We start from the raw sequence: 22,333 nt of genomic DNA, 5'->3' as shown, positions 1-22,333 counted from the left end.
GGCTACTCTTAGTGTAGAACTGGAAGAAAAGCTAAATCTGCTTGAAGAATACCAATAATATTTTTAAAATTAACAAAACAGACTGCAAGCCCTTTATCAGTCATCTTTTATCTCCTCTTATTATCTAAAAGTATATTACATTTTAAGAAAAATGATAGGTATGAAAGAAATATTCCAGTAATTCTGGAAAAAAACCTCAGTGAGAGGACTTCTAAAGATTCTTCAACTTAATGAGTAGAAACGCTTAATCTTTAGAAACATGTATATAAAGTACAGTCTTTAAAAACATAAGAAGTACAAAATAAAATATTCTCCCTATACCATTAAGGAAGGAGACCACCGCTACTCCTGCTACCCTCCTCTCTCCCACTTTTGCCTAGTTTATAAGACAGGAGAAAAGGGAGAAAGCAAAATGTTAGAAAGAAACAGAAGATAAATAGCCAGACGGCCCTGGCACCCCCACCCGACCCTGGTGGCTAAAAAAATAATATTAACCCCTGACCTAAACTACTTGTGTTATCTGTAAATTCCAGACATTGTACGAGGAAGCCCTGCAAAACTCTGTACTGTTAGCTGATGCATGTAGCCCCCCCAAGTCACGTTCCCCACGCTTGCTCGATCCATCACGACCCTTTCACATGGACCCCTTAGAGCTGTAAGCCCTTAAATGGGCCAAGAATTTCTTTTTCAGGGAGCTCAGCTCTTAAGACGCGAGTCTGCTGACGCTCCCGGCCAAATGAAGCCTCTCCCTTCTTTAATCTGGTGTGGGAGGAGTTTTGTCTGTAGCTCGTCCTGTTACACCATCATATATTTTCAGCATATTTTGCAACTCGGATACTAAAATATCTAAATCTGGCTGGTATTATTTTCCTTAAAATATATACTACATATCTCTACTGATCTGTGAAACTGGTAACATCCTCAGCTGTTTTCCCATTTATGTAATTAAGAGGTGTTCTAACACATATCTGCAATTGAAAGCATAAGCTTTTACTTTTACCTTCAAGAGACATGGAGGTCACAGGCCACAGGGGATGGTGGAACTAGAATGCATTGTATAGAGAGCCCAAAACAGCAACAGTCACATCTTGCTGAGGCTCTATCATGAAACAGAAACTGTGCCAAGGACCAGGTACAGTGGCTTACACCTATAATTCTAACACTTTGGGAGGCCAAGGTTGGAGGATAATTTGAGTCCAGAAGTTTGGGACCAGCCTGGGCAACACAGTGAGACCCTGTCTCTCTATATATACATTTTTATAAATTAGTCGGATGTGGTAATGTGCACCCACAGTCCCAGCTACTCAGAAGGCTGAGGTGGCAGGATCAATTGAGCTCAGGAGGTAGAGGGTGCAGTGAGCCATGATCGTGCCACTGCACTCCAGCCTGGACAACAGAGCCAGACCCTGTCTCAAAAGACAAAACAAAACAGAAACTGTGCCAGGAACCTCATACTTTATACCTTCTTTCTAGTACTCAAAGCAAGCCGACATCATGGGTATTCACAGGGTTTTAGATGAAAAATCTGAAACTCAAAGAGGCAAAATAACTTAAGATCATATTCCTGGCAAGAAGTGGAACTGGACCTGAACCTAGTTCCTCCTGACATCGGATCCCAGGAGGTACAGCATCATGGGTAAGAGTGCAGGCAGACCTGGGGTCAAGTTTGACTCTGCCATTTAACAAGCTGTTTTTGCAACTTTAGTAAAGTTACTTAGCATCCACAAGCCTCAATTTTCTCATCTGTAAAACTGAAGAACTGTAACACCTACCTCAAGGAGTCATTTTTGAAGCTTAGTCAACGCTGCTGGTAAAGCACTTAGTGGAGTATTTGGCCCACAGTAAAAGCTCAATAAAAGTTATTACTTCCCAAATCTCACAGGTTGATAGAAAGCACTGATAGGTTTACTCGACTGAGGCCTTAGCCTTACCGCAGGTTCAGTAACAGCTTTTCCAGACATCCCAGAAATGATGAGGTTCCTAACAACAGACCGATGCTAAGCAGCATCACTGCAGAAGGCTGAAGGATGAATTTATGATAGCGATATCTCATTCAGTTCCTGGAGTGTTTAATATCCATTCTGAGCACTCTGTTTCAGACGACTAAGAAACTTAGAAATTAGTCATTAAGACTTCTTGCTGTGGCTGGACTTGGTGGCTCATGTCTGTTATTCCAGCACTTTGGGAGACTGAGGCCAGAGGACTGCCTGAGGCCAGGAGTTCAAGATCAGCCTGGGTAACATAGCAAGACCCTGTCTCTTTAAGAAAAACTAAAAACCAAAAAATCGAAAGACTCTTTGGGAAGTATGAAGTTACAGATCATATTTACAGCTTTGTTGAGTGTCATGTGTCAAGCCCTGACTTAAACTATTTAGCCTAACACTCCTATTCAATTCTTGAAATGACCCTAGCAGATAGGTAATTTTAGTGCCATTTTACTGATAAGAAGCCAAGACTTGTATCTCATCAAGTCCCTCAGCTAGTAAGTTTAGAAATGGAATTTAGACCAGTTATAATCCTGATATGGACAACAGGGAGACAACAACTTATATTTCATTCCAGCTATGGTATGCCCCAATTAGGGATGTACCCTACAGCAGAGGACACAAATCTAACGACCAACAAGTTCAAGTTCCTGGAAGGGCTTCTCTCTTTCCCTGCGAAGTACTGGATCCCCACAGTACCTCACTTCCTACGTAGCTCAACTTCCGTCGGAAACTGTCTTAAGTGGGTGGGTGCAGGGAGGATACACTATTTAAGTAAAGTCGCTATTACCAGTACAGTACATATCCATTTCTGTGGGCCTCAAGACATTTTGCCTGCAACTCTTGTGATGACATAATTTAACTCATAAGATAATTTTATAAAATATTTTCTAAGATTGACTTTCATGCTCTTTCCAAGGTGTGAATATGCTGTAGTTTAAGAAATAAAGATACCTGGCCAGGCACAGTGGCTCATGCCTGTAACCCGAGCACTTTGAGATGTGAGGCAGGTGGATCACTTGAGGGTCAGGAGTTCGAGACCAGCCCTGGCCAACATGGTGAAACTCCATTTCTACTAAAAATACAAAAATTAGCCAGGCGTGGTGGCGCATGCCTGTAGTCCCAGCTACTAGGGAGGCTGAATCAGAAGAATCGCTTGAACCTGAGGGGTGGAGGTTGCAGTGAGCTGAGACTGCACCATTGCATGCCAGCCTGGGTGAGAGAGGGAGACTTTGTGAAAGAAAAGAAGAAAAGAAAGGAAGAAAGAAAAGAGGAAAGGAAAGGAAGGAGAGAGAGAAAGGGAAAGGAAAGGAAAGGAAAGGAAAGGAAAGGAAAGGAAAGGAAAGGAAAGGAAAGGAAAGGAAAGGAAAGGAAAGGAAAGGAAAGGAAAAGGAAGGAAGGAAGAAAGGAAGGAAGGGGGGAGGGGGGAGGGGGAGGGGAGGGGAGGGGAAGGGAAAGGGAAAGGGAAAGGAAAGGGATTCCTAACAATGCATCAAGGTCTGGCTCAAAAGTCACTTACCCTAGTTTGCCTTCCCTGATTTCTCCATCACAAAGACCAACACATAATGTACAACAGCACTGTTGTCATTCAGTCCTTCCCAAATATGGCTCTGCACTTTGTATTTTTGCATATATGTCATACTAGATTTAAGCCATTTGAATACTCAGAACCCAGGCATAGATAATTTTCATTCTTTGCAATGTTTAGCCCTGGGCCTCGTACTTACTAGATTCATGAAAGAGTAAGGAAACAATTTTCTACTGTTTCTCTCTGAACGGGGGTAAGTCAGACACATGGAATCCCATCTGCATCCCTGCCCCTATTCTGAGAGGCAATGGGACCTACTGCACAATATTTGGCTTCTGTCTGCATCCCTAACACATTTCAATACAAATGCCTTAACTTAAGCAATAGGATAAACTTCCTAATGGGGTTTATAATCCGTATAGTCTTACTGTTTTTAGAAACAGTTATAAATTAAACGTTTATTTTTGTCTCTTCCTCTTTCCTCTCCCTTAATGCTATAGGAATAGCATTTCAAAAGGCTGATCTTCTGGTATACCTAGTATCTCACTACAAAGCACTTGGGCAAGAGAAAATTCACAAGGAGAAAGACGCCCAGTTAATACACAGTATTTTAAAATCTGTGCTAATAGTGCGTGGGACCTGAGGATTATTAGTTGAGACTGCATTCAAACTTATCTGCTGTATCTAAACAGTAAAGCTATTTTGTAGTAATCCCTAAGTCTATACAAATTCTCACAAAAGAAACAGTGATATGCTACAATCACTGCTACAGCACTGATTGTGGCATATTTTGTCTTTTAAAAGCACAACAGCGAGTGCTGCCCAAGATTCCAGACTCTTGTGGCAAGAAAGCATTCCAAACATGTACACTGTATAAAAATCATTTGATGCATTGCCTCTCTACAGCTTAAGAATTTCAAACAACCATATTAAAGTGAGGCTTATACAAAACACGAGAACCCCCAAACTTTAAGGAAGAACATTAAATAAATGAACAATTTAAAGTAACAGGCTAAGAAAAAAAAAAATCTCCATTTTACCAAAAGCATATCTCAATTCTTGATAGGATTTGACTTCATTTTTTATACATCTTAATGGATGTCCAAAGAGATTAAACATTAGGTGTCACTAAAATTTTTAAAAATAATTTATGGGAATACACAGTGAAATATGTAATATTTCATTGAAATGCTTTAAGACTATGGGTGCCATTTTTCTGTATTTCATACAAATCAGATAAATACTATACTTTTACTTTTGAAGCCAAGATCCTTCTGAAGAATAAAGATTCAAGCCCAAATTTAAATTTGATTTATAGCCAAACCAACATTTAGAGGAATATAGTCACCAAACTAATAACGCAGTTTATTAACACCAAGTTCAAATTTGTCTATTCCCAGCCAATTCAGAACTGAGGAAGAAAGTGACCACGTCCAAGGCCATGTGTGCTGGCTCATGCCTGTAATCCTGGTGATTTGGGAGGCCGAGGCAAGCGCATTGCTTGAGGTCAGGAGTTGGAGACCAGCCTGGCCAACATGGTGAAACCTCGTCTCTACTTAAAAAAAATACAAAAATTAGCTGGGCATGGTGGTGGGCATCTGTAATCCTGGGTACTTGGGAGGCTGAGGCAGGAGACTAGCTTGAACCTGGGAGGCAGAGGTTGCAATGAGCCAAGATCTCACCACTGCACTCCAGCCTGCGTGACACAGCAAGACCTTGTCTCAAAAAACAAAGTGACCACATCCATATGATTCTGTTTATCACTGACATTCCATACCACTTTACATTTATTTTTACCTCTTTACTCATTAGATAGGTTCCAATACCACTTACATCTCATTGCTAAATCTATACTTTTCTTCTCTGATTAACACTCTTTGTTTAAACAAACATACCCTGAGGCAATATTCAGTACAACAGCAATCAAAAGTATGCCTCAGAGGGATGGCGGTGAAAAACGTTGTGACACACAATAAAAAATTCATTTTTCACTGAGCTCCTGAACCCACAAAATACATACATTTATGCAGCTAAAACTTAACACAGGTGAATCACTGATATGTTCTTTATTCCATTCAATACGATTTCATATATTTAAAAAATGCTGTTCAAGATCCACTAGGTTGATTTCATATCCCACTGATGAGTGTCGACCACAGCAGTACGCCAGAAGGCAGTTTCTAGGAATTAATAGTATCTCAGCCTGAGGATCCCCGAGTGAGGACCACAGAGGGTAGCGATGATCTCCAAACTGTTTTCTGAAAATAATGCAGATCATTTGGAATATAGATACAAACTTCATTTAAAATGTCGTTCTCATAATTTCAATGTAATAATGTATGCTAGGCCAGGCACCGTGGCTCATCTGTAATTCTAGCACTTTGGGAGGCCGAGGCAGGTGGATCGTCTGAGCTCAGTTGTTCAAGACCAGCCTGGGCAACACAGTGAGACCCCCACGTCTCCACTAAAAATAAAAATTAGCCAGGTGTGGTGGTGCATGCCTACAGTCCCAGCTACGTGGCTGAAGGGGGAAGATCACTTGAGCCTGGGATGTAGCAAGCTATGATCTCACCACTGCACTCTAACCTGGGCAACAGAGCAAGACTGTGTCTCCAAATAGAGTAATAATGACTCAGGGCTCCTTAGTTGACATCTTCAACTGTTAGCTCTATTCTACACCTATGCTATTCAAAATGGTAGCCACTAACCACACACGGCTACTGAGTATCTGAAACATGAACACACACTGAGGGACTCAATTTTTCATTTTTATAAATTTTAATACATTTATTTTTTTTTTTTTTTATTTTTTTGAGACGGAGTCTCGCTCTGTTGCCCAGGCTGGAGTGCAGTGGCGCCATCTCGGCTCACTGCAAGCTCCGCCTCCCGGGTTCCCACCATTCTCCTGCCTCAGCCACTCGAGTAGCTGGGACTACAGGTGCCACCACCACGCCCGGCTAGTTTTTTGTATTTTTAGTACAGATGGGGTTTCACCGTGTTAGCCAAAATGGTCTCGATCTCCTGACCTCATGATCCGCCCACCTCGGCCTCCCAAAGTGCTGGGATTACAGGCGTGAGTCACTGGGCCCGGCCAAATTTAAATTTTTAAATGGACATCAATTCAGTTACTGAAAAACTTAAGTATGTTTGGAATAACTTGGGTATGTGAATGTTTTTCACCTGTACACTTTATGAAATTGAAATGTAGTTCAAGCATTTCCAATGAAAATTGTGTCCCAATTAAGATGTGCTATATTTATAAAATACATACCATATTTCAATGACTTAGTATGAATAAAATCAATATAAAAGAATTCATTAATTCTACATATTGATTACATGTTGAAATAATACTTTAGATATACTGAATAAACTATTACTAAAATTAATTTCTCCCTTTGAAAATTTTTAATGTGGTTACTAGACAACAAAATTATATATATGTCTCACATATTTCTATTGGACAACGCTGCTGTCTATGACATTGCCTTGGCAGTGCCACAGCAGCCAAATATGGCTCATGGTGAATCACTCCACTTTAGATTCTTCCTTTGCTAACACAAGTTGTGCTACAGGTATTTCCTGGATATAGATATTATTATTACTGTAATTAAACAAATGCAAATACTTATTGAAGGAAATACATACTATTTAAAATTAATTTTTACCTCCTCATTTCCCATATTCACAATGTAAATCACTAGATCATGCTGTTCCTTTTTTTCGTACTTCCCCATATTCAAAATATCCCTGGCACTTCATAAAAGTTAAATAGTATTGTAATTAAAATTAGTAAAACAGCCTTTCAGTAATCACTCTAAATACCTAAATTTCTACATAATAGTACAGTACAAAAGTAAATCACATTGTTTTAATATTTCTTTAATAAGAATAAAAAATATAATTTCATGAAGATTTAGTTCTTCATTTAGCAAAAAGAAAGGCCATAGAAGAGAAAATGTATGCTATGAGGCATGCAGGAAGGATAAAAATGTGACAAAGGTACAAGATACAAAAGGAAAAACAAGAATAAATGTGAAGGTAATGATTCTAAGGGAAAAACAACATCAAATACAGATTTTCAGTTATGAAGAGAGAGCACTGTTAAAAATATGAAGAAATTAAATGAAACTATGTGACTCATATTCCCCAAAAAACCTTGGGGCAGATAAAGTGAATGAAAGGAAGCATAATTTGTTTCATATTCCTCAATCCTGCCTTTCACAATGGGGCTTGGTTCAAGATAGCTTATGTATTTACAGGGCTTTTGAGTTCAAAATCCATTACATAAATGGGAATGACAGGTCAAAAGCCTCACTGTGGGTATACCCAAGCAGTACAAAGATAAAGGGTCATCTCTCTTCCCTTGTCCCTCTCTTATGCACAGATATATACAAGTTCTACTTAAGTAAACAAAAGAGAAGTAAACACATCCAAATTGTGCTTAGTCGGTTTTAAATACCTCTTTGTTGTAAAAATGTACTGCAATCATACTTTTAAGCCACAACCAACATAATCTAAGACTTGAAAATACTTTGGTTCAGATTATAGCCAACTCTTTTAAAACAAAAATCATGTTTACTGCCTGTATCAACTATATATCCTCACGGAAACTGTCTTACACTTGACTCATTAAATAGACACATAAAACTATACATTGTTTTAAAATGTCAATTTTTGAAAATACAATGGCAAAAGCAAATTATTAGAACCTTCTTTTAAGATGTCTGACAAAATAGCTTGCATTATCTGAATAAAATGCTGAGAGTAGTCGGGCACAGTGGTGTGCCTGTAGTGTCAGCTACTCAAGAGGCTGGGGTGAGAAGCTTGCTTCAGCCGGGGAGTTTGAGACCAGCCTGGGCAACACAGCAAGACTCCATCTCTTTAACAATTATTGAAGATTTAGTAAGTGTCAGTGTTTAAAGTTTGTTACATATATATAATTTAATCCTTATAAGTCCTATAAAGTAGTTCTAAAATTATTTCCATTTTTTACAGAAGTAAACAACAATAAAAAGATGAAACACATAGGCCTCGGTCACACTGCTATTACGTGGCAAAGTCAGGATTCAATTTAGAATCTGACTCCAGAGCCTGTATCCTTAACCACTATAATCATTTTTATATTACTTTTAAAAACCAGCTGTTTTCACATATATATGTTGTAAATACCAAATTGCTACTTTAAGGAGGCCACAAAATTAACATTTCCAATATCTTGAGATGTTTTTCAAATATGTCGAATGTAGAAAAATAGGTTACACAGCAAATACATAAAACCCACCAATAAGACTCTTGATTTGCTGCATTCCTTTAATATTATGAGTTCGTTTCTTCAGGTTTATATGTTGGGCTATATAACCACCCCATTAGAAATTATCTGACATTCATAAGATATCTGACATTCATCTTTGTGCATTTAGAAAAATTTTTACCAGGCAGGCCACAGGTACTTACCGAACCAATATCACATTAAAGAAGAGGGACTAACATGCAAGAGTCTCCAAACTTTGGTGGTATACTTATAATATTTATATATCATCTATATATCTCAGATATAGCTAAGATATATGTGAGATACATAAGATATAGCTTGCATATATATCTTATATATAGATACAGATAAAAGGTATGTTATATATTTGATATATCTTTTATATATTTTATATATCTATATATCTTATTTATATATCTCATATATGGTTGATGTAGATGAGATACATTAAGATAGAGCTTGTATATGTATCATATACAGATATGTCAAAGATATATAGCCTTATATATAATATATAACAAATCTATAATAAAAGGTATATATTATATATACTATATAATGAAGATACATATCAAAGATATACCATATATCTTTGCTTATTATAAGCACACTATCAGTAATATATACACATATACATACACACACACACATACACACACACACACACACACATATACACACATACACACACACACACACACACATACACACACACACACACACACATATTCCCCCCCTACCAGAGACATGGTCTAACTTTGTCCCCCAGGCTGGAGTGCAGTGGCAAGGTCATAGCTCACGGCAGCCTTGAACTCCTGGGCTCAAGCAATCCTTCCACCTTAGCCTCCCACATAGCTGGGACTACAGGTGCGTGCCATCACATCCAGCTAATTTTTAAATTTTTTGTAGAAACAGAGCCTCACTATGCTGCCCAGTCTAGTCTCAAACTCTTGGCCGCAAGTGATCCTGCCACCACCTCAGCCTCCCAAAGTGCCAGGATTACAGATGTGAGCCGCCACACCCAGCCTAGGCAACGAAACTGATCATGCGTAAACCCACTGTAGGTATATCTGTTCATAAACCCTATGTACATATGCTGTATACATATATATGTATATATTCTTTGTGGGTTTTTTTGAGACAGAGTCTCTGTTGCCCAGGCTGGAATGCAGTGGTGTGATCTTGGCTCACTGCAACCTCTGCCTCTCGGTTCAAGTGATTCTCCCACTTCAGCCACCTGAGTAGCTGGGATTACAGGCACGCACCACCATGCCCAGCTAAGTTTTGTATTTTTAGTAGAGGTAGGGTTTCGCCACGTCGGCCAGGCTGATCTCGAACTCCCGACCTCAAGTGATCTACCTGCCTCGGCCTCCCAAAGTGCTGGGATTACAGACTTGAGCCAGCACCCAGCCCGGTCATTTTAAACAAATGCAAAAACAAACATGAAGAAAGAATGTACTTCTGGCAAGGGCAGACTCCTGCTGATAACCAGAAAAGCCAGCAGAAAGCTTCAGCTGGGAAGCCGAAAAAGCTGAGCAGAGTGCTGAGTAGGTTCACAGAGCTGGAGGAAAAACCAGAGTTCAAGGTCTTCCAAGAAGAGGGGACCACAGGCCTTCTGGTGGGACCTACAAGCGATACTCCCCAGAAGAAAAGGCAAGGCTGGAACAGATCAGCGCTCGCAGGGACTAACCCAGAAGAATCCAGCATCTCATCTCTGGTTGAATTAAGGTGATCTGTTCTAACCTGGTTGCCTGCCAGAAACTTAAGTCAATCCTCGCTGCAAGAAAAATCCAACAAAGGTTCAAATTATTTCCACAACTTTTCATATGTAACATTCAGTATAGAATCCAACACAACCAGGCACGCAAGAGATCACACCTTGATTTAAAAAAGAAAACTAGGGGAAAAAACAGCAGAAACAGACGCAAAGGAGATCCACATACTGGAGGCAGGGAGGGAGTGGTATGCCGGGAGCAAGGAGTTGGGAGCATATAGAAGGTTTAAAAGAGTCAGTGTGGGAAACTGGAACAGTAACTGACCTGGCAACTGTGGAGGACGGCAGGGCTGCCGGGAAGGTCTACTGAGATGAGTTCCACTACACATTCCATTCCATTCGACTTGGTTTCATACACTGTCTTCAAATCAACCTCATCATGAAAATCATCCACAATCTAGCTCAAAGAATCCTATACCTTAATCTTCTACTTGAGTACGAAATATCATTAAGACCGTTACCTATGCTGGAATTTTTTTCATCATAATGGAAAGACTCAACACCAGTTTTCATTTGTGCTCCTTCTTTATTCTTGACTGCACCACCATTCTTCTTCCCACTTTATGTGGACATGTGAAAGCAGTTTTTAAAACCCTTGCCTCTGGTTTACTTCACTTAAAGAAAATTAATTCTTAAAATGTTGACTTGGCTGGGCGTGGTGGCTCACGCCTGTAATCCCAGCACTTTGGGAGGCTGAGACGGGCGGATCACGAGGTCAGAAGATCGAGACCATCCTGGCTAACATGGTGAAACCCCATCTCTACTAAAAATACAAAAAATTAGCTGGGCGAGGTGGCGGGCAACTGTAGTCCCAGCTACTCGGGAGGCTGAGGCAGGAGAATAGTGTGAACCTAGGAGACGGAGCTTGCAGTGAGCTGAGATCACGCCACTGCACTCTAGCCTGGGGGACAGAGCAAGACTCCAGCTCAAAAAAAAAAAAGTTGACTTATATAAGTTAATTTGGAACTTCACATTATTTCTTAGCAATTTCAGATTCTTCTAACATAGATACATGACTGAATTCTTAAACCTATACAAGAAAGCCAACATATGTGGCTGGGCATGGTGGCTCAGCACTCTGTAAGGATCACTTGAGACCAGGGATTTAAGACCAGCCTGGGCCTTAAAGCGAGACCCCATCTCTACAGACAATCTAAAATATTAGCTGAGCATGGTGGCGTGTACCCGTGGTCCTAGCTACTCCGGTGACGTGTGCCCGCGGTCCTAGCTACTCCGGTGGCGTGTGCCCGTGGTCCTAGCTACTCCGGTGGCGTGTGCCCGTGGTCCTAGCTACTCCGGTCTGGGAAACAGAGCAACACCTTGCCTCTTAAAAAGAAGAAAAAAGTTGGCTAGGCGCGGTGGCTCAAGCCTGTAATCCCAGCACTTTGGGAGGCCAAGACGGGTGGATCACGAGGTCAGGAGATGGAGACCATCCTGGCTAACACGGTGAAACCCCGTCTCTACTAAAAAATACAAAAAACTAGCCGGGCGAGGTGGCGGCGCCTGTAGTCCCAGCTACTCGGGAGGCTGAGGCAGGAGAATGGCGTGAACCCAGGAGGCAGAGCTCGCAGTGAGCTGAGATCTGGCCACTGCACTCCAGTCCGGGCTACGGAGCGAGACTCTGTCTCAAAAAAAAAAAAAAGAAAAAAGTATAGTTACAGGCAAATTCACATATATTTTCTTCTGCCATCCTCACGGTCTACTTTTTCTTATCTTGAAAAATTATGATATAATGTTGCCCTCTGAATGGGAACAAGATGCTCCTGCCCCACATTCAGAGGAACACTGGTTTCAAACTGCTTATGCCATACAAGTGCTAATGCTCTGTCTTACCGCGCTCTTTGTAACCAAGAGCCATTTGGCCAGCATTCAAGGTTACCATGAGGACATGAAACAAAGCAAATAAGTCTCCACATGACACTGAACTCTGACCTCAGAGGTTGAGCACTTTAACTAAACTTAACCAGCCTTCAGGGTAATCAACTTTGAGTGTCTACAACAAAGATCCATATACTAAATACAATGGGGCGAGAGAGAGACAGATGAGACACAACATGCCCTAAGGACTATGTATTCTAAAAGTGGAAAATAAAAATACAAGAGCTGATACTCTAGCAGGTAATGAATTATACGACGTGTCTATAAACCCTGCCCTAACTAACATTCTTCTTCTTTCAGAAAAACTTTGCTACAAAGAAGAATGTGATCAGTGACAGGCAATTTCTTTGAGAGTCAGAGGAATGAAGGTTACTTTTTTTTTTTTTTTGAGACAGAATCTGGCTCTGTCGCCCAGGCTGGAGTGCAGTGGCCGGATCTCAGCTCACTGCAAGCTCCGCCTCCCGGGTTTGCGCCATTCTCCTGCCTCAGCCTCCGGAGTAGCTGGGACTACAGGCGCCCGCCACCTCGCCCGGCTATTTTTTTGTATTTTTTAGTAGAGACAGGGTTTCACTGTGTTAGCCAGGATGGTCTCGATCTCCTGACCTTGTGATCCGCCCGTCTCGGCCTCCCAAAGTGCTGGGATTACAGGCTTGAGCCACCGCGCCCGGCCGAAGGTTACTTTTATTGTGAGAGGTGTAATGCATGAATATTTAAGAATATCCAATTCCATTACAGAAAATCAAAGATACAAATAAGAGAGATGAAAATAAGTACAGAGCAAACAGCTTGAGAAGTTAGACACAGAGAAAGTAAACAGGGCATCTGTGTGGTAAACACAGGAACGAATGAAAGCACTTAGAACCACCAAAGATTCATGAGATCAGAGGAGACACAAAATACTCATGAAGGTACTGATATTCATGAGACATTAAATCAGCCAATCCAATTGGTAGTATCCACTTCCACACCTACATGCCCCCTGCCCAGGAAACACACATGAAATCCACAGCTGCTCATCACACTAACGGGCGGACAACAGGGTCCGGCGGGTCCCTTGTTTCTCGGATAGGGCGAATGAGTGCTGGCCTCAGGCGTCTTCACTCTGCTGAGCTGCCGTGTTCATCTTCAGCCATGGTCTGGAGGAAATGTCGCTATAGCAGAGAACCCGGGAGAAGAGAATACTGTAACCCAGCTCTGAGACGGTGTGTTCCCTCCATTCTACCCACACCTGAGGTGCATGGAGTGGCAATCTCAAGAGAAGAAATAAACATGACCAAATGAAAAGGTGAGGAAGAACAGAATGAAGAGCGAGTAGACTTTGGAATAAGAGTGCTGAAGGAAAGTACTGAGTGACAAGCCTGATAAACGGAGGCAGGGCCAGAGCCTAATACAGGAAATTCAGACCAGCGCTTTTCAGACTATCTGTTGTGAAAGACCATCTTTTTTTCCCCTAGTGGGCCATGAACCAATTACTAGGGGGTAAAGGGGAGGAGGATACAAAACATAAGTGGCTCATGCCTGTAATTCTAGCTACTAGGGAGGCTGAGGCAGGAAAATCACTTGAACCTGGGAGGAGGAGGTTGCAGTGAGCCAAGATCAAGCCACTGCACTCCAGGCTGGAGACAGGGACTCCGTCTCAAAAAAAAAAAAAAAAAAAAAAAAAAAAGAAGAGCATGGAGGTGGAGCTCGCGGTTTGCAGGACCGAGTAGATGTGGAAGGTAAAGGACAGTTATGAATCCACCTCCAGGGACAGGCTCCTCTATGCTTATAACTGTCAGTATGTGGGGAAAAGAGAAAGCGATCAGCCTCTTACTGTGCGCTATATAGAAAGAAGTAGACATAAGAGACTCCATTTTGTTCTGTATTTGAGAGGCTGTTAATCTGTGACCCTACCCCCAACCTTGTCCTTGCAAGAGACATGTGCTGTGGTGACTCAAGGTTTAATGGATTTTGGGCTGTGCAGGATGTGTCTTTGTTAAACAAGTGCCTGAAGGCAGCTTGCTGGTTAAAAATCCTGCCCGTCCCTGGGCAATGGACCTGATTGTATGCTCTGTTTACTGAGATACGAGAAAACCGCCTGGCGGCATAAGGCGGGACTTGCTGGAGCAATGCTGCTAAGAGGTTTATGGAGATGTTTGCATATGCATATCAAGGCACAGCATTTTCCTTTGACCTTCCCCTTGTCACAGAGATCTTTATCCGTAAGTCTTACTGCTGATTTTCTCCCTAAAATGATCCTGTTGTCCTGCCACTCCCTTATCTTTAAGATGGTAAAGATAATTACCAATAAATACTAAGGGAACTCAGAGACCGGTGCCAGCATGGGTCCTCTGTATGCTGAGCGCCGGTCCCCTGGGCCCACTTTTTCTTTCTCTATACTTTGTCTCTGTGTCTCATTTCTTTTCTCAAGTCTCTCGTTCTACCTAATGAGAAACGCCCACAGGTGTGGAGGGGCAGGCCACCCCTTCACAGTAACAGATGGAGAGAGATAGAATACAGCGGGAGAAGGCAGAGGAAAGAAAAACAGCAACAGCAAAGTCGTGTTTGATTTGTGTGAAGGGCCAGTAAATCTGGTCACTGTTAGCATGTGGGTCTGAAAAGTTTCATCTTGCTAAACATAAGGAGTACATACATATAAGATATTAACAACTGCGTGCTTGACTTATATGAAACTTTACAATCATCTTTTAAACTGTAATGAAAAGACATTTTTATTTAAAACCCTCCAGTAAAAGGATATTATATTCTACTGGATACCATTAAATTAATGATATATAATACATATTGCAAAAATACTTTTGCCTATGATATTAGCAGATATCTCATAACATTTTGCCTATAAAACATTTTTCATTTCTCCCTATAGAATCCAGCTCAGACGTATGAATAAAAATAAAATAAACCAAGTATTAACGGGCTGCTGGTAAAGGGTATCTCCTAAGGTACTAACGTTTCTTCAAAGCCACAAAGAACACTTCATCAGCTATTTACTTATATTGTTTTTGTGAAAGTTTGTAAGAAATTGAAAACGTAAAATGCAATGTCCTCTTGAACACGTTAGGAGTTTGCGGCTGTAATGGAATGTTTTTAAGCAACCATGTGCTTTACGAGGACCCAGACTACGTTTCTAAAAGATTGGGATGGGCCGGGCGCGGTGGCTCACACCTGGAATCCCAGCACTTTGGGAGGCCAAGGCGGGCAGATCACCTGATCTCAGGAATTTGAGACCAGCCAGACCAACATGGAGAAACCCCGTCTCTACTAAAAATACAAAATTAGCCCGGGGTGGAGGCACATGCCTGTAATCCCAGCTACTCCGGAGGCTGAGGCAGGAGAATTGCTTCAACCCAGGAGACGGAGGTTGTGGTGAGCCAAGATTGTGCCATTGCACTCCAGCCTGGGCAACAAAAGCAAAACTCCATCTCAAAAAAAAAAAAGATTGGGATGGGTAGAAAAAATACAATGTGGAGACACTAATGAAGCTTCACCCAATGTGGCTGTTACCATATCCATGTATGGGAATGGTTCAAGAAGAAAAGCATACAATTGCAATGAAAATACAGGACAGAAATAGCAGCTAAAGACAGAAGATTATTACTCTAGGAAGTATCAGAATGTGAGTGGATATTTTGATGAATTAAATCTTTTTTACGTGCTACAAAAGAAACCTTCAGGCTGGGCGCGGTGGCTCATGCCTGTAATCCCAGCACTTTGGGAGGCCGAGGTGGGGGGATCACTTGAGGTCAGGAGTTCAACACCAGCCTGGCCAACATGGTGAAACCCCATCTCTACTGAAAATGCAAAAATTAGCCAGGTGTGGTGGTACGCACCTGTAATCCCAGCTACTCAGGAGGCTGAGGCGGGACAATTGCTTGAACCCTGTGGGCAGAGGTTGCAGTGAACTAAGATCACGATACTGCACTCTAGCCTGGGCAATGAACGGAGTGAGACTTTGTCTCAAAAGAAAAAAGAAACCTTCACAAAGACACCAATGTTCTCAAAATTAAATCCCCATGAAATATGCTGAATCTTTAAAAGATAATTCAATGAGCATCAGCAATACAGAAGGGAGTAGAGAGACAGCTCCTTTTCGCATGAAGCCAACCAAACATTTGAAAGTCTGCTATGAACAAAGTACTATGGAAGTTAATAGAATCCATTTAGAAAGACAGAAGCATGTCTGAAAATTCTGCTTCCAGTCCTCCTGAATAAGTCTTCATAATCAGAGAAGAGCAACTTCGTAACTGCTCCTACCTTTCTCTCTGGTCTTTAAGGTATATTAAAAAAGTATATGGGTAAATGGCAAAGTAATCTACAACTGATTGTAACAAAACGATTAGGGATTATTTTTAGAATTTACTCAAAAAAGAGTACAGTATTTCATGCATTCATTTAATTTCTAAACACAAATACTTTAAATGCTACCTAAGCCTTAATATTTATATGTCCAGAATGAAATCTACATACAGTTCTCACAAAAAGGTAACAGAGATTATTTACCTAAAAAAAAAACTAAGGAAAGCATCAATAAAAGAGAAAACTGGTAATGTTACACCTTAATTTTTTTTTTTTAATACTTTAAGTTCTAGGGTACATGTGCATAACGTGCAGGTTTGTTACATATGTATACTTGTGCCATATTGGTGTGCTGCACCCATTAACTCGTCATTTACATCAGGTATAACTCCCAATGCAATCCCTAATCCCTCCCCCCTCCCCCCTCCCCATAATAGGCCTTGTACATCTTAATTTTTTAACCTTAGAAATTCAGTACAGTTGATTACCACTTTCAAGAAGATAAGCCCCACCATTCGTAAGCACCAGAAGTTCCCTTTCCAAACAAGAACGAAGACTAGAGATAAGACAGAGCAGTAAGAAAGGAAGCTCTAATTTTGGAGTCATTCCCTTCTCAGTGCAAATATAGTTTTCTGATACTTGCCAGCTGTGTAATCTTAGTCAAATTAGTTTAACTTTATGAGCCTTTGTTTCTTTGCTGTAAGAGTAAAACGAGATAATCCACAGGAAACAGCTAAAGTCATCCATAAAGGTACATTAAGAACATCCTTGTAAACAGTCTCTAGATGTCAATCGCTAGAAATTTTGTTTTATTTACTCTGCTGAGGACTCTGTGTGATTTTTATTTTTATTTTTTTATTTGAGACAGAGTCTCACTCTGTCATCCAGGCTGGACTGCAGAAGGGCAATCTCGGCTCACTGCAACCTCTGCCTCCCAGGTTCTAGTGATTCTCCTGCCTCAGTCTCCCAAGTAGCTGGAATTACAGGCACTCATCATTTTTGCATTTTTAGTAGAGATGGGGTTTTACCGTGTCACCTGGGCTGGTCTTGAACTCCTGGGCTCAAGTGATCCGCCTGTTTTGGCCTCCCAAAGTGTTGGGATTACAGGTGTGAGCCACCAAGCCCAGCTATTGGCTATTTGTGAATCATGAATTTTCTAGTGATAACAAGATGCACGGCACTAAGAGTTCAATAGTCATGTTTGTTGTCATCCCTGAAATAGAATTGCTCCTTGGGAAGAAGAACTTACAATAAGCTAGTGAAGAGCACATATGCAGAACCTAATAGGCAACAAGGCAGAATGAATAAATACTGAACAGAAACAGGAAAGAGAAAAAGCCGACCAGGGATCTGCAAAGCCACAGGATGAAAAATGCACATTCTCTGGTAACATCGATTCACTTCTAAAGGTGAGGATGGAAGAGAGATGCTAATTTTATGTTAACACAAACAGCTATTATAGAACAGAATATACAAAATATATAATTCCAAAAAATATTTAAGCTCAGATAAATCACTTTATAGAAATGTTTAAGTGTATTGTGAGAAGTGACCATAATAACAGAGTATGAGAATAACAAGACACATTTATGTATGTGCTTACTCTTTGCCACTCATATAGTAACAATTCCTCACAACAGTCCTATGAGGTAGTTATTATTAGCACTACCATTTTATAGCAAGCAAACTGAGGCACTAATAGGTAAAGCAACTCATCCAAAGTCAAACAGTCTTAGAATTAGGACTCAACCTAGGCAGACTGGCTCCAGATGCTGTGCTGCTTGCGGTACACAGGGCAGATTCCATAAGCAAGATGGAATTTGAGCTGGGGGTTGAAGAGTTTGATAAGTTAGGAGGAGGAGGAGGAGGAGGAAGAGAAATTGTAATACTACTATTTAGCCTTAGAAGAGGCCAATTATAATTATATAGGCTGTAAGGCTATAGTTTTTTGTTTTTTTTTTTTGAAACAGAGTCTCTCTCTGTCCCCAGGCTGGAGTGCAGTGGCACAATATCGGCTCACTGCAACCTCCGCCTCCTGGGTTCAAGCAATTCTGCCTCAGTCTCCCACTGGGCCCACAGGCACATGCCACCACGCCCAGCTAATTTTTTGTATGTTTAGTAGAGACGGAATTTCACCGTGTTAGCCAGGATGGTCTTGATCTCCTGACCTCGTGATCTGCCCACCTCAGCCTTCCAAAGTGCTGGGATTACAGGCGTGAGCCACCACGCCCAGCCGAAGGCAATGGTTAATACAGAATCCATACTGAAACATTTTCAGAGACCCATTTTTTAAAGCACAATAATTTTAGAGCTTATTTTAAAACACTGTAACTTTTCTGGTATTTACTAGACACTGTCTTGAATTTGCTTATTTATTGCTTCAGAATTTTTCTCAAGTTATTTCATGCATATATATTATTTCCCATCTGGAATTCAAGTGCTTGAATGTTTGCAGCATGAGAATGTGCCCATTACTTCTTTTACAATCCTTACCAAAACAGCCCAGGCATATAAACGGTGTTTAATTAATGTTTGTTCAATTGAACTACAATACTAAAGTCTCACACTACCTCTTACCCAAGGATACAGATTTAGAAAAAAAATGGTTATATCTCTAAAGATGATGTTTAAAATGTACTTAACAACAAAAAAAACCCACAAGTATTATCTGGTAGGAAACAGAAGAGGGAAACTTGAGAACAGAGGATATTTTTGTCAGTGACAGAGTTCATATAGAGACAAGTCAGCAAAGTCCAAACAAGAAGCATGAATTAGTAAAAACACAAAGAAACGATAGGTGTGAGCCACCATGCACAGCCTGTTTTAGTTCTTTTCTAAAGTGGATATGAGATAAATGGAATTAGGCCAGGGTCAAATTTATTTTAACTTAGTCTTTCCACTTTTGTTTCTTCAACTACAATTTTATTTGAAAGGTTCACCTTCTCACAACTAGGTTTCTCCACTACAGAAAAACATGAAAGATAATTCTATGCCCATTAAAAAGGCAAAATGAAAATCTATGAACGAAATGGAATAAAACTGGTTCCTGTAAGAATTACGACCACCTTTACCGAAAATTTAAAAACTCATTGTTTTACTAATAGGATGTTCCTGGAATTTTAAAGGTAAAGTCTGAACAACAGTAGAGTAACCTCAAATTCCAAGCGAAAGTGAAGACAAACTTTGGGTAACAGCCACAAAAAGGTAGTACTTTAATCCAAAGTTCAGTTCAAAAACAAACGCAGAGGATAGCAGAGGGTCTAGACAGAGAACTGGATAAGGAGGTACCAGTAGGAAGAGGCTGTAAAGGGAGTGACGCTGTGGTGGGGAGGTGTGGAGGAGAGGTGAGAACAAAGTCATAACTGCGGAAAAACAGGGTTTGCTTGTACTGTTGAAATTTACTTCATGAGAAGTATCAGTTTCTGAAAATCATTTTTAATCACAAAAGCATTTTCACCTGAATAATTCCTTTAGTACAGGTTCTTTTCCTAACTGAAATGAAAGCTGCCCATCTTAGCAATCTTCAAAACAGTCTATTAATTTGGCAATGTCCCATCAAAAGCTAGAAAAGGGAGGGCAAGATGGTTCTAAAAACATAAAAACCTAATTCAATTTTTAGAACATTTTAAAGTAAAAACATGTTAGAACAAGACTTCCAAACGTTTCCACTCTGGTGCTTGCCTGAAGTTTGAAGGCCAAGTTTCCATGGATTCCTACAGGCAAAATTAAGCTCCTTTATCTTTCACTGTGGATGTGGGTGGAGGGTAGGGGATGGTAGCCAGGGGAAGGGGTAATAGGATAAAAAGAATTAAGAAATATAATTTGTGGCTGGGTGCGGTGGCTCACGCCTGTAATCCCAGCACTTTGGAAGGCCGAGGTGGGTGGATCACCTGAGGTCAGGAGTTAGAGACCAACCCGGCCAACATGGAAAAACCCCGTCTCTATAAAAATACAAAAATTAGCCGGGCGTGGTGGTGCATGCCTGCGGTTCCAGCTACTAAACGGGCTGAGGCAAGAGAAATCACTTGAACCTGGGAGGCAGAGATTGCAGTGAGCCGAGATCACATCACTGCACTCCAGCCTGGGTGATAGAGTGAGGCTCCATCTCAAAAAAAAAAAACAAACAAAAAAAAAACCAAAAAGATGTAAAAACATAACTTTTATGTGCTTCTAACTCTAACACAATTAAACCAAAACAAATTTACAAATTAGTACATGCAAAAAACATCAATAAAGTTAAAATAATAGTCATTTAACATAATGCTGCTCTGTAAAAATTAAAGTTTTGTTCACTAATGGAATACGGTATAAACTGTGACGGCACCAGTTCTTTCAAGTTCACACTCTTATTTATCATACACACATGAGGATCCAACTCTCCCACCATCGACTACAGAGAAATCTTTGTTTCTAAAACATGATGTGATGTTGTCCCAAAGGCAAAATTTATTAATTTTACCCCCCAACAGTTGTAAACAGAAATACAATCCTGAGCACTGAAATCTCTCTTTTTTTTGAGATGGCGTCTCGCTCTTGTTGCCCAGGCTGGAGTGCAATGGTGCCATCTCGGTCGGCTCACTGCAAGTTCCACCTCCCGGGTTCAACCAATTGTCCTGCCTCAGCCTCCCGAGTATCTGGGATTACAAGTGCCTGTCACCATGCCTGGCTAAGTTTTGCATTTTTAGTAGAGACAGGGTTTCACCATGTTGGCCAAGCTGGTCTCGAATTCCTAACCTCAAGTGATCCGCTCGCCTCGACCTCCCAAAGTGCTGGGATTACAGGCATTACAGGCGTGAGCCATCGCGCCCAGCAAGCTCTGAAATCTCGTATGAGAATGTTGTTTTAAAGTGTCAGTATTGTTCTTGAATAAGCTTATATTATTTTTTTATCATTGAAATAAAAATAGGGAATTTTAAAAAATGCTAATTACTTTTTTCCTTTTCCACTTCTCTGTATTTTATATATTTTCTATGACAAACTCGTATTTTTTCTAGCTGCGTTTCATGACAGCTTTATTGAGATATAATTCATATGCCATACAATTCACCTATTTAAAATGTACAATTCAATAGCTTTTTGCATATTCACAAAATTGTACAATCAATTCTAGAACATCTTATCACCCCCAAAAGATCCTCCCTGCCCCCCATACCCACTAGCAGTGACTTCCCATTCTCCTGTACCCCCACCACAGCCCTAGGCAACCACTCAAACCACTAATGTACTTTCTGTCTCTATAGATTTACATATTCTGGACATTTCACATAAATAGAATTATACAATATGCGGTCTATTGCGATTAGCTTCTTTCACTCAGCATGTTTTCAAGGTGTATCCATGTTGTACTATATACTGACACTTCCTTTCTTTTTATTGTCAAAGAATCTTCCACTGTACAGATATACAGATATACCACCTTTTATTTAGCCATTCATCAGTTGATGGACATTTGGGCTGTTTCTACTTTTTGGCTATTGTGAATAATGCTGTTACAAACATCTGTGCACATGCGTTTGTGTGAAAACTTGCTTTTAATTCTTTTCAGTGTATACCTAGGAGTGGAACTGCTGGGTCACATGCTAATACGATGTTTAACT

At 40.6% G+C, this 22,333-nt stretch overlaps 1 protein-coding gene across 1 annotated transcript in view; it reads right to left on the bottom strand.

Moving 5' to 3' along the window:
* The window catches only part of LOC116271718 (consortin-like), a 42,063-nt gene that overhangs the window by 5,145 nt on the left and 14,585 nt on the right, over window positions 1–22,333 (bottom strand). The window lies entirely within an intron of this gene.

This window comes from Papio anubis, chromosome 1 (genome assembly GCF_008728515.1).
Source record: "Papio anubis isolate 15944 chromosome 1, Panubis1.0, whole genome shotgun sequence".
Lineage (NCBI taxonomy): Eukaryota > Metazoa > Chordata > Mammalia > Primates > Cercopithecidae > Papio > Papio anubis.
Note: the sequence above shows the minus strand (reverse complement) of the source record. Positions and strands in the feature narration are given on the sequence as shown.